A 13,112-nucleotide genomic window follows, 5' to 3' on the forward strand; every position below is an offset into this window, starting at 1 on the left:
CACTCTTTTTTTAGTAAGGTAACTGTGAAATATTACACGTGAATATTTTATATTCTTGTATCTAGCCAGCAAGTGGAGCTTTAGCCTTCTTCCCATTATATCCAGTTTCTCCCTATCTCCTGTACAAAGCCACAGCTCAATGGCTAAAGCTGAAACAGACTCTAAATAGGTCTTATAAAGTAAATATATACAAGTAATATATATATATATATATATATATATATATATATATATATATATATATATATACATATATATATATATATATATATATACATATACACACACACACACAGCACACACATATTTATGGATGTGTGCGTGTGTTATACACTATAGCAAAACAAATACCAGTTTAAAAGTTTTATGAATGTATAAAAAAAATAAAAATGTACTCAAAATCAGTGTAATGTCTATTTCAGGATCCGTGGTCATGTTCTGGTCATGGATCCAATTGTGTTTGCCATACAGGACTATTTACGGAGACTTTTTATTACTTGCCTGTGTAAGTGTCAACCCTCTTTTTATAATAAATTGATTATTCAGTGGTCTTTCCCTATGGAGATTGCTTTTTCTTCCATGCTTATTATGTGGTGGAGTTTTAAAATCCAATGTGGGGCTGTGTGATGGCGAGAGGTTTCCAGTTTGGATGCATATAGCTTGTTGGAGCCATTAGTTCTTTGAATTCTGTATAATAAAGTTTGGTAATTTTTTAATCATGTAAGCAGTCTGCGAGCACAATGTTTTTGTAATCTTAAATACTCCTTTGGTGTTTAAAGATTGGATCATTATGCCACTTTTATGAACTTTTGCATATGTCATGTACACATATGGACATTTTTGGTGAATTTACACTATATTTTTTTGTGAAATTGTATTGATTATGCATGGTTTTTATATTATAGAGATGTATTAATTTCTTAAGTGCTGCACAAAATTTATTGTAATTTTTCACTTGGTATCACAAGTGTGCTGGCTGCTCTTGGATTGTACCTGAGCATGGTAACTTTCGCATGTGTTTAGAACTCCAAGTTGATAACCTGTAAAGGCATTTTAAAGCATTGCCTATGGGTAATATAGTTTTTTTGCCATTTCACCGGAATGCAGGATTTTATATTGTACCAAGAATTAGGTAGTGTTTGTGTGCATTAAAACTAATTTAATTGTATTTTTCCCAGAAAATGTATTGCAAAAATATCATGCAACATGAAAGATTGAAACTGCTGCTATGTTATTCTCCAGGGTCTCTGCTTTCTGAAAATATACAATTGCTTGGAGCTTTAACACCTTAAATACTGTGCACTTGCACCCCTTTCCTGCCCAAGCCATTTTTCAGCTTTCAGCGCTGTCACAATTTGAATGACAATTGTGCGACCATGCTACACTGTAACCATGTGAATTTTTTAATCATTTTCTTAACACAAATAGAGCTATCTTTTGTTGGTATTCAATCACTTCTGGGTTTTTTATTAACAAAAAAAAGAGAAGATAAATGTTTTTCTTAGTTTCTGTCAGTAAATTTTGTAAATAAGTAATTTTTTCTCCTTCACTGATGGGCATTGATGAGGCGGCACTGATGGGCACTGATAGGCTGCACTAATGGGCACTGATGAGGTGGCACTCATAGGCACTGATGAGGCGGCACTTATGGGCACTGATTAGGTGGCACTGATATGTGGCAGTGATGAGCACTGATAGGTGGCACTGGTGGGCACTGATGGGTGGCACTGGTGGGTGGCACTGATGGGCACAGATAAGTGGTACTGGTGGGCACAGATAGGCGATACAGATAGGCGGCACTGATGGGCAGCACTGGTGGGAAGCAGTGATAGGTATTGATGGGCAGTAGTGATAGCCAGCAATGACTGGCATCACTAATGGGTACTGATTGCTTACACTTGTGGGCACTGTTTGCTGGCACTGGGGAGCACTCACTGCTGGCACTGGTGAGCACTAACTGCTGGCACTGTGGGTGCTTTATTGTAATCAGGGAACTGATTATGAGTGCCCTTATTACATGCCTAGATGTCCGCTGTGAGGAGATGCTGCTAATTGGCTCTCCTCACCTCACTCTCCATCAGTGTGAGGCGAGGCAAGCCGATTACCGGCATTTCCATGTTTACATGTAACCGGCTGTGATTGGACACAGCCAATCACATGGTTAAAGAGCCGCGGCTCTTTGCAGAAATCGGGGTCGCGCCGTGTCCTAGCAACATACGACATATGACGTTTACCCAGAGCCACGCCGCCTTGCCGTCATTTGACGGTGGGCGGGCGGCAAGTGGTTAAAGGACTTTTCTGGTAAAAAAAAAAAAAAAATGCAGATTTTAAAGTGTGGGAAGAATTAAAGCATTTTCCTTATATGCACAAAAGCATAAATACAGCATAAATACAGTCAACTTATTTCTGCTTCTAGATGTATTGACCAAAACAATTTTTATTTCAGCTCTCATTTTTCCCTCTATGCCTTCCTCTCGGACAATAATTTAGGAGTTTGTCCCCAGGGTAGATTGTTACTGTGAACAATGCTGTCTGGCTTTACATGCTAAATGAATGCCAGAGACACTGGGAATCAAGTGATCAACTATGCTAGTCACAAGAATGTCGCACCTTTCATTACCAGCCTTCCATATGTACTGAACTGGGTTAAAAATTAGCTTTTAAATTTTAAATACTCCTCTTTAAAAATTTTAAACATTTTATAACACCTGTGAATCTCCACATACGGTATATTTTTGTAAAAATCGGTTATGTTTGTGAATGTGGACAGAAATTAAAGCAGCACATTTCTCGGGGGGGTTGGGGAAACACTTAGGGACAAATCTTGAAAATCTGAAACTTTATCTGAAAATCAGAGATTAATATTGTGCTATTAATTTCCTAGTTGTGCTATTGGTTTCCTAGTAAAAGTATACTGCTATCTGTTCAGCTACTTCTATATTTAAAACCTCACATAAAGATATCCTTCAAATGACTGACATCCCAAATAATTCGGCATATACATATTGTAGCTGAATTCAAGGTCTGTAGAACTTTCAAATAACAAATGCGAAACATGCATTGCTCCAATTGTCATGGGTATAAAGGGAAGTGATTCTATAAACTTGCTAAGCTCACACTATTGGAATGCTGAAGCGGCACTGTATCTCCACTGTTGGCAAATGAGGAGAGAGGCTCCTGATTACAGCTCTTTGTGTTGCCTGCAGACACTGCACAGAGCACTCCACTTCACAATGTTAGCTAAACAAAAGAGACTTCAAGTTTAAAGGGTGGCTTCAACACACACAAGGATTTGGATCATCCATCTGGAAAGAGCACAATAAGCAGAGCACTAAGAGAGGGAGTGAAGAGCTTAAAAAAAGGGGAAGAACACGCTAAAGAAAAATAACCTTTGCAGAGCAGTTTGGGTGAAGGACTGAATGTAACATGTACCTGTATTCATATTTGGTAATGGAGTATTTTTAAATTGTGGTTTTAATCTGGATGAAATGTGTCAATAAAATTTTGGAAGCCTATTGTGTAATAAACTGAAAGCACTCTCTGGTTATCGCATATAAAAAAATTGGAAAATGGCTTAAAGAGATCTGGCAATGTCTAAAGTAATTGTAATGCGAATTTCCTGCAGTAGAAGAGCTCTTATACCCATCTTTCTAGCTGCCCTTGTCTCCTACCTTCCCTCTATTTCAGTGCTACAGCCTCTGCAAGACTCATTCAACACTTAAAGGTTCGTTGGATGCCTTTGTCCTCAATATTGGAGGTTCATTCCTCTAATCCCATTACTGAGTCTCGTAGTATGCCCTCCTCTCCCCAATTTGCAGCTAGATATCTGTAAACTCCTGTGTAAGTTTCAAGCTGTTGAACAAACTTACACAATGCTATGGGCCTTCCACCCATTCCCACATGACAGTATGCATGCTCTCTGCCTTTTGGCTAAGATCAAGTGTAGTATCTGTTCTTATCAGTTGCCAAAGGAGGCGCTGTTCCATCCCTATAGAGAGGGTTTGGTCAGCATTCTCCGATGGCGTAATTAGCATGTGGAAGGATGGTTTCGGTAGGGGTCATGTCGTGCCGCCCGACAGTAAACTGGGGGCCGATGCATGATCGAGTCCGAGCCATCTGGAAGGGTGCTCCTGGTGAGGATGGATGCTGCATCTGGATCTGATCCAGAGGGTCGGGTCCCTGGCCTTCTGGCCTAGATTGGGGTAGCTCTAGCTCCGGACAGTTTTCCAGGAGGGAACACCGGGTCCGAACTGCAAAGCGGGGAGGAATGCTTAGTACCTCTGGATGTAGTTAGGTAGGAGGGATGGGAGCGGGGGTATGAGCTTGTGGTGGACAGGCTCTCCCTGAGCTTCCTGAACTCCATGCCTTCCTGACCGGAGTGGAGGATGTTGTGGTCTGGGCTGTGGGTTGGGGTTTGAAAGCCTATGGAGTATGTGCCCCGGGAGTGGCAGTCCAGAGGTGCCTAAACATCACTGTGAGTGAGGGTCACTTTGAATTTGGTCACCAAGGACACTGCACCATGAAACAACACGCTTTTCTTAGCACCTGCCTCTTGGGCCGGGCCTTTTGGCTAGGACCAGAGGAATTTTTTATTCCTGGCCGGAGGGCCTGGTCATTGTTTCACACAATGACCACTTCTTTCACTCTCCTCTCCACTATCCCTCTATTTATTTTCTTGTGTGTCACATCTTGTTTTGTCACTTTGCGCGTTTGCTGTGATGAGTAGGGTCACAGGTCCCAGGGCCTGTCCTGAAAGTCTGGGGAGGGGGTGGACATGGCCTTCTGGCTTAGTTCGCCCTCTCTCTTAGGGTTGGGGTCTCCCTTCAGGGGAGCCTCACCTAGTATTTGGGTGGGTCTGTTTCGGCAGACCTTCCAAAGAACGGGGTCTGCCTGGTTTCGGCCAGAAAGACCAAGTTTTAAGTGTCCTTGTCCCTGTCTGGAGCCTAACGCCCCGGGGAGATTCAGGATAAGGCCCTCTGATTTTAGAGGGCTTGTGTACCCGTCTGCAGTTTTTTGTGTCACTCTTTATGTGTGTGCACATTTTTATGTACTGGGTGAAGTTTTTGAGTGTGTTTTGCATGACACAGGCTAAAAAAAGAAAAGAAAAACATGACAGTACGCAGGCCTGGAAATTGGCCACTTGTTGAGCACTGCATTGTGGGAAGCCAGGGGTGCGCCACTTATTAAAACCATACTTGGAATTACTACGTATTTTTTTGGGGTGTCTGGTGGTGAACCAAGGTGGGGAAGTACTGACTCCATATGGTACTGTAATGGAATATATACATTTTTGAGTTCAACAGCAGGGGTAATCGATACTAGTACCAGTTATTACTCTAAAGTAGTGGTCCATCTGCCCAAAATACAACTTTTTTATGATTGCAAGTTATATATATATATATATATATATATATATATATATATATATATATATATATATATATATATATATATATATATATATATATATATATATATATATATATATAATGGCTATCAAAAGGACCATAAATCACACAATCACACATGATTTAGAATATTAAAATAGTGTATTTGAGTACTTGATAATTTGTTCCAATAATTTTGTATATGCACAGTTAACAAATAGCATTTAATCCAGTTATGGCAATGTCCTATGAGAAATAGAGAAGATTCAGGATATGTGTGTGTGTGAAATTTTTTATTTCCATCTTAATGCATTATTAAACTCAAAACCAAAAATGTAATATATTGCAGCTTACCAATTATTAGATGTAGTGGCCGTATTTGTTTTTCTTTGTTTATGCCTTTTCAATCTGTTTTCACCTGGTGATCTGCCCAATAACACACCTCCAGTATTATAGTGCCTCCGCTGTGGATAGAGGAGCACAAGAGCACCTTTGGACAGCAGCATTGTCAGTCAGGGGGAATGGGAGTGTTATTGTTAGTTTTACTGACCAGATCACCTTTTCTTGAAAATAAAAGAAAGAAGGCTTTAACCACATACCGTAGATAAAGGAGAAAAAGGAGAGAAAGGGGCGCCTCTGGGTGCAGATTTTTTTTTTTTTTTAAAAGGTTTTATTTTCAGTGTAAAAAACATAAAATTTTGCACTCACATTTAGTAGGCAAAAAGTAAGCATTAAACACCAGGGGTCATCTGGTATATCTGATTTTTGGGACGTCCCAGAGGCGCCCCTTTCTCTCCTTTTTCTCCTTTATCTACAGCAATCCAGGAGCTCAAGTTTCAGCTCTTTAAGGTGGCAGCCCTGCATGCGGATCCATCCCCCCCTCCCCATCCCTTTTCCCCTCCCCCTCTCCATGAACTAAAGAACATTTATTCCCTCCTTTTTTTGGTCTGGAAAAAGTAGTGCATTCCCTGCACTCACCATATGTAACCTTATAGACTCCCTTTTTTTCAAGTGGGAACCTAATATCTTTGATTTGCGCCAAATACTTGTCTTTTGTCTTTAACCACATACCCACTGGGCACTCAAACTCCATTTCTAACTAGACCAGTTTTCAGCTTTCGGTGCTCTCACATTTTGAATGACAATTACTCAGTCATGTAAATCTGTACCCATATGGGTTTTTTGTTCTTTTTTTCACACAAATAGAGCTTTCTTTTGGTGGTATTTAATAACTACTGTTTTTTTTTTGGCGCTATAAAAGAAAAAGGACTGAAAATTCTGTAAAAAAATGAATTTTTCTTAGTTTCTGTTATATAATTTTGCAAATTAGTAATTTTTCTTCATACATTTTGGTCAAAATGTATACTGCTATATATCTTTGATATCAATCAGTGTATATTATTTGGTCTAGCATCGCTGGTTATGGCTGGGTATTGCTGGGTATGGCTGAGTATTGCTGGTTATGGCTGAGTATGGCTGGGTATGGCTGAGTATTGCTGGGTATGGCTGGGTATGGCTGGTAATGGCTGGGTATTGCTGAGTATGGCTGGATATTGCTGGGTATGGGTGAGTATGGCTGGATATTGCTGGGTATGGCTGAGTATGGTTGGTATTGCTGGGTATGGCTGAGTATAACTGGGAAAGGCTGGGTATTGCTGGGTATGGCTGGGTATTGCTGAGTATGGATGAGGGTTGATGGGATTGCTGAGCATGGATGGATGGCTGAGCATGGATGGATGGATGAGTATTGCTGAGTATGGATAGCTGAGCAGGGATGGATGGCTGAGTATTGCTTAGATGGCTGAGCATGGATGGATGGATGAGTATTGCTGAGTATGGATAGCTGAGCATGGATGGATGGCTGAGTATTGCTTAGATGGCTGAGCATGGATGGATGGATGAGTATTACTGAGTAGGGCTGAGCATGGATGAATGGAAGAGGCTGCAATGGGCACAGAGCAGTATTGTGGTCACTACAAATCCAGCCCACAGTGCTGCTGCACCCGATCTCTCCCCTCTCCGCTCATACTGATCGGTACAGAGAGGGGAGAGAGGAACCGGACATGTCAACCGCTGTCAGCGGCCATTGACCGTGATCCACGGGAGTGAGATTCTGGGAGGACATCATAGTATGCCGCGCTGTAGCTATGGAGCCATGCTGTAGCCATCATTGGGCTATAGCGTGCTTAAAAAGAAAATGAATGCAGCCATCACATCTAAGAAATGGTAAGCTGCAATATAATACATGTTTGCTGTTGGGTTTAATACCACTTAAAAGCATCTGCAAGCTTTTTTATATATTATGTATTTTATATGTAGTAAAATAATATAATATATTCAGACAAATAATGACCAGCACAGGACAAATCTTCCAATTATTCATTCTGCTTGATTTCACACCTGTTGTACTGCTGTAAGCTGATAGTATGAAACCTTTCTGAAAAAAAAGACTAACATGACTGGCGCTAAGACAATTTTGCAACATCCTCTAATGTTTTTTAAAACCATTACCTCGCTCTGCTGTTAACTAGAGCAAAGAAAACTGGAGCAGAACTAGAACAGTTGACAATGGCAGCCAAACCGATTAGTTGCTTAATCTTTCCAGAAAAGTATTGAAGAAAACTGATTTCCATGGGTAATAGTTCTATTTTTGTGTCAACTTTTTTTACATTTAAAAGATAATGCCAATCGAAATGTGCCTATGTGAAAAAAGGCAGCATTCTGACAACCACAAGACAAAATGTAAGTACGATATAGCATCCAAACTAAAAAGTTCAGTTTTGGGTGAAATAATTTTTAAAGCTGAACTCCAACTGAAACCTTTCTGTGTGGTCACAGGAAGTGATGGGAAATGTCTCAGTGGGGACACAGACTTCAACAAAACACTTTTTCAGTAACATGGGGAAGAATTATGCCCCGTACACACGAGCGGACTTTTCGACATCCAAACTCTGACGGACTGAGTCCGGCGGACTATCCGCTCGTGTGTGGGCTGCAACGGACTTTAGCTTCGCAAAAGTCTGACGGACTTTAGAAATGAAGCATGCTTCAAATTTTCCCGACGGAACTCCGCCGGACCCAGGTCCGATGTAGAAGTCCGCTCGTCTGTATGCTGTTCCGACAGTCCTAAAACGACGCATGCTCTGAAGCAAGTACGAGACGGAAGTGCTCGGTCTTGTAAAACTCCAGTTCGTATTGGAAGTAGCACATTCGTCATGCTGCAAATTCTGTGCTCGTTTAAATGTATAGCGCATCTTCTTTATAATGCTAGAAGAACGAAGCCTTTTTATTTATAATGCTAGAAGAACGAAGTTGCTTTGCTGCTCATATTCACTCACAGAGTTCTCACCAAACACATTTCTGTTTTATTTCTCCTCATCTCATGAATGATCTTGTTTTTATTTTAAAGCCCCATCTCAATATTTTTTTTTTTTGTTTTTTTTTTTATTTTTTTTTTTACTCCATATTTTTGGTACAATTCTTTACCATGTTTTTCTTGTGATCTCCATATTTAATTATTCTGTCAATTAAAACCAAAAAAAAAAAAAAAAGTTGTTAACTTGACCGAATAATTAAATATGGAGATCACAAGCCAAAAAATGTTCATGATTTCACCCAAAAATATTGATGAAAAAATTACTCCCAAAAAATAAAAAAAAAACAAGCAAAAATGTTGGTGACTAATTTTTGGCCTACATATTTTTGGTACAATTCTTTACCATGTTTTTCTTGTGATCTCCATATTTAATTATTCTGTCAATTAAAACCAAAAAAAAAAAAAAAAGTTGTTAACTTGACCGAATAATTAAATATGGAGATCACAAGCCAAAAAATGTTCATGATTTCACCCAAAAATATTGATGAAAAAATTACTCCCAAAAAATAAAAAAAAACCAAGCAAAAATGTTGGTGACTAATTTTTGGCCTACATATTTTTGGTACAATTCTTTACCATGTTTTTCTTGTGATCTCCATATTTAATTGTTCCGTCAAGTTAAAACCTCAAACTTTATTTTATTTTATTTTTTTTTCATTACCACAATAACCTTTTTATTTTTATTCTGGTGACAAGTTACCACAATAACATTTTTATTTTGTTTATAACCTCAAGGAGGTTAGTGTCCCTTGTTAATTTCACATTGTCTTTTATAGAAAGGTATTTGACCAAAAAACACATAGGCAATTATATTTTCAAACAAAAATATCCATTTATTCTGGTTGAACAAACAAAAAAATGAAGGCAACACTGGAGAAACTTGTGACATTTGTGTAGCCTTTTGGCCCCAGGGCAAACGTGAAACTCTGTGGACAAGAAAATTAAAATATTACAAAATCCAATATGGTCCCAGAATCGCAGACATCAAGAGCAGCATCAGATGGTATATATGTCCCCAGGCTGTGGTACAACAGGCTGTTTTTTTTTGCTCGGACCAGAGTGAAGCCAGGTCATCACCTTCTTCTCTTCGCTCCACCCTTCACTGCACCCTTCCCTGCAGACTTCCCTGTAGCCTTCCTGGGAGGCTGTGTCTCCGGTGGTGGACTCGTGGCAGGAGGAGGAGGAGGAGGAGGAACAGGAGGAACTTGCTCCACAATAGTACTGTTGGCCGATAAATCTCCACTGAGCCCCTTCTGTAACGACAGGAAAATGAGCCTTTCGCAGTGGAGACGTTGGCCCATCTCTAGTTGCTGGAGCCGGCTGGCAATGTAGCAGCCATAGGCCTCTTCTGCGTCAGGGGGGCTGTTTAAAACATTAGTCACCTCTCTAATTAGTCGCAGGGATTCCTCCTGTGCCTGTGTATTTTTTTTGGCCCTTTTGGATGGAAGACGGAGGGGAGGCACTTGAGATGTTGTCATGCTTCTACTAGGCCCGGCCACCTCCTGCCTGACAGAGGGCATGGACTCCTCCTGGCTGAGAGTGGGCATAGCCTCCTCCTGCCTGCCACTTTCACCACCTTCCTCCTGGCTGAGCTCCTCCTGTGTATAAAAAAGGGACATTGTTTTAGTTTTTTGTTCATCAATCCTAAACATTTTTCAGCTCCTGACTTCAAAATTCTGTTAATACATATAAAAGAGTATCATTATGACACCACTATTTCTTGTTTCTGCTGGTGACAAACATTTCTGGCCACTACTGTAAATTGATATGTCCAAATTTTAACTATTTTTTAACATCAATAATAGCATACAAATTCAAATAACATCTAGTTAACATCATTAATATTATGAATATCACTATTTTTGGTACAAAAATACCTGGCTCCAGCTGGGTGCATCCGCTTCTTCCAGGATGGAAGGCTCATCAGCCTCTGCTGAGGTGGAGGGAATGCTGCAGGGAAGGGTGGAGGGAAGGGTGGAGGGAAGAGTAGAAAGCGACTCCCTGGGTCTACACCGGTCGTCCAGGAACCGTAGCTTTTCAAAGTACCACAGCCTGGGTACATACACATCACCTGGTGCTGCTCCTGATGTTTTGGATTGTTCGATTTTCCTCTTTTCCTTTCGGAACATATTTTGCAATATTTTAATTTTCTTATCCACAAAGTCCACGTCTGCCTCTGGGATCCAAGTCTGCACAAATGTCAAAAATCTCTCCAGTGTTGCCCTCCTTACTGGTTTATTAAAATAATCCTTGTGCTTGGTATGCCACAGATTTGACAACTCTTTATACTTGTCGATAAACAGACTTAAAAAATCTGGATCCCTGAATTTTTGATTCATTTTTCTGCAAGACAATACACAAGCCAAAAAACATAATGTTAGCTCAGACTCTCCTAATCTTAGCCCAAGATAGACTCCAGGATCTGCCACTTATTTGGGGAAATGGTTTAAACTTACCTTCGTTTTTCTTGCTCCCAACTTCTGTTCCTATTTTCGAAAACGAACATACGACATGTGATTTTTGTCGTTATATACAGTGCGTACGCGTAGAACTACGCCTGCGTTGCCCGCCCCTGACGTTCTTTTAGTCAAGTTCATGGTTTCCCGCCCTTTCTGCGCACTTAACGTACGTACGACGTGTGATTTTGGCGTAAGATCCAGTGCGTACGCGTAGAACTACGCCTGCGTTGCCCGCCCCTGACGTTCTTTTAGTCAAGTTCATGGTTTCCCGCCCTTTCTGCGCACTTAACGTACGTACGACGTGTGATTTTGGCGTAAGATCCAGTGCGTACGCGTAGAACTACGCCTGCGTTGCCCGCCCCTGACGTTCTTTTAGTCAAGTTCATGGTTTCCCGCCCTTTCTGCGCACTTAACGTACGTACGACGTGTGGATTTTGTCGTAAGATCCAGTGCGTACGCGTAGAACTACGCCTGCGTTGCCCGCCCCTGACGTTCTTTTAGTCAAGTTCATGGTTTCCCGCCCTTTCTGCGCACTTAACGTACGTACGACGTGTGATTTTGGCGTAAGATCCAGTGCGTACGCGTAGAACTACGCCTGCGTTGCCCGCCCCTGACGTTCTTTTAGTCAAGTTCATGGTTTCCCGCCCTTTCTGCGCACTTAACGTACGTACAACGTGTGGATTTTGTCGTAAGATCCAGTGCGTACGCGTAGAACTACGCCTGCGTTGCCCGCCCCTGACGTTCTTTTAGTCAAGTTCATGGTTTCCCGCCCTTTCTGCGCACTTAACGTACGTACGACGTGTGATTTTGGCGTAAGATCCAGTGCGTACGCGTAGAACTACGCCTGCGTTGCCCGCCCCTGACGTTCTTTTAGTCAAGTTCATGGTTTCCCGCCCTTTCTGCGCACTTAACGTACGTACGACGTGTGATTTTGGCGTAAGATCCAGTGCGTACGCGTAGAACTACGCCTGCGTTGCCCGCCCCTGACGTTCTTTTACAAGAATATTTCCCGCCCCCTTTTCTCTACGGTGCGCAGTAGGAGAAACATGGCGGAAACACAACAGGTGCTTGATATGAACGACTCCAGTAGTCAGGAATCCCCGGAGCCACAAACGTCCCGATCCGGAAAGAGGAGATTTAAGGCCTCAAATATGGCATTTCAAGAGATGGTGGAGATGGTGGGAATCTTGCGAAGTAGGGATTATGATGGCAAGCATGGACCATACACCCATCCGAACTTGCGCAAGGCCAGAATCATGGCCAAAGTAGTTAAGACCCTGCATAATCGTTTTGGGGTACGACGGTCAAAAGACCAATTGAGGAAACGGTGGTCCGACCTGAAATTGAGGGAGCCGGATCAATACAGAAGGATCAAGAAAGTTCTGAAAAAAAGTAAGTACTTGTCGTGTGTTCCTATTTTATGATTATTGCATACAGATCCATATGCTTTACCTTTGTACAATGTAAAAAATTGCTGCTTTCATGTTGTATACAGTAAAATAATCGTATCGTTTTAACAAACCCTCGTAAATTGTTCGTGGCAAACCTCGTTTATGATACAGGGTTTGAACAGCATTTTTTGGGTGTGTAATTTTTAGGACACAACAAATGATTAGGACATTGTGGTTTAGATGTGTTTCAAAATACAATGACTAGAAAAGAACATTCAGTGTAATTGAAGGAGAGGACACTTGGCAGCTGGGTAAAAACACATCTGCACTCATGAGCAAAGGTGTGGGACACCAGAGAACATTTATTAGGGTAAACCACACGCCACACGGGGTTCCCTGGTATACTTGGGGGGGGGGGGGGGTTGGGCATGTGTGAACCTTGGCACAAAAAGCAAATTATTTGCTTTTTTGGCAAAGTGAATTGATTTCTCATGTCTTC

The 13,112-nt window shown here is 41.3% G+C and overlaps 1 protein-coding gene and 1 pseudogene across 3 annotated transcripts in view; both read left to right on the forward strand.

The window, feature by feature from the left end:
• SEZ6 (seizure related 6 homolog) overlaps nt 1-13,112 on the forward strand; it is a 916,788-nt gene that overhangs the window by 131,875 nt on the left and 771,801 nt on the right. The gene's annotated exons all lie outside the window — the stretch shown is intronic.
• LOC143986379 (U2 spliceosomal RNA) lies at nt 3,909-4,017 on the forward strand (annotated as a pseudogene).

This window comes from Lithobates pipiens, unplaced genomic scaffold, assembly GCF_037356315.1.
Source record: "Lithobates pipiens isolate NorthernLeopardFrog02 unplaced genomic scaffold, aLitPip1_a1.2 Scaffold_16, whole genome shotgun sequence".
Taxonomy (NCBI): domain Eukaryota; kingdom Metazoa; phylum Chordata; class Amphibia; order Anura; family Ranidae; genus Lithobates; species Lithobates pipiens.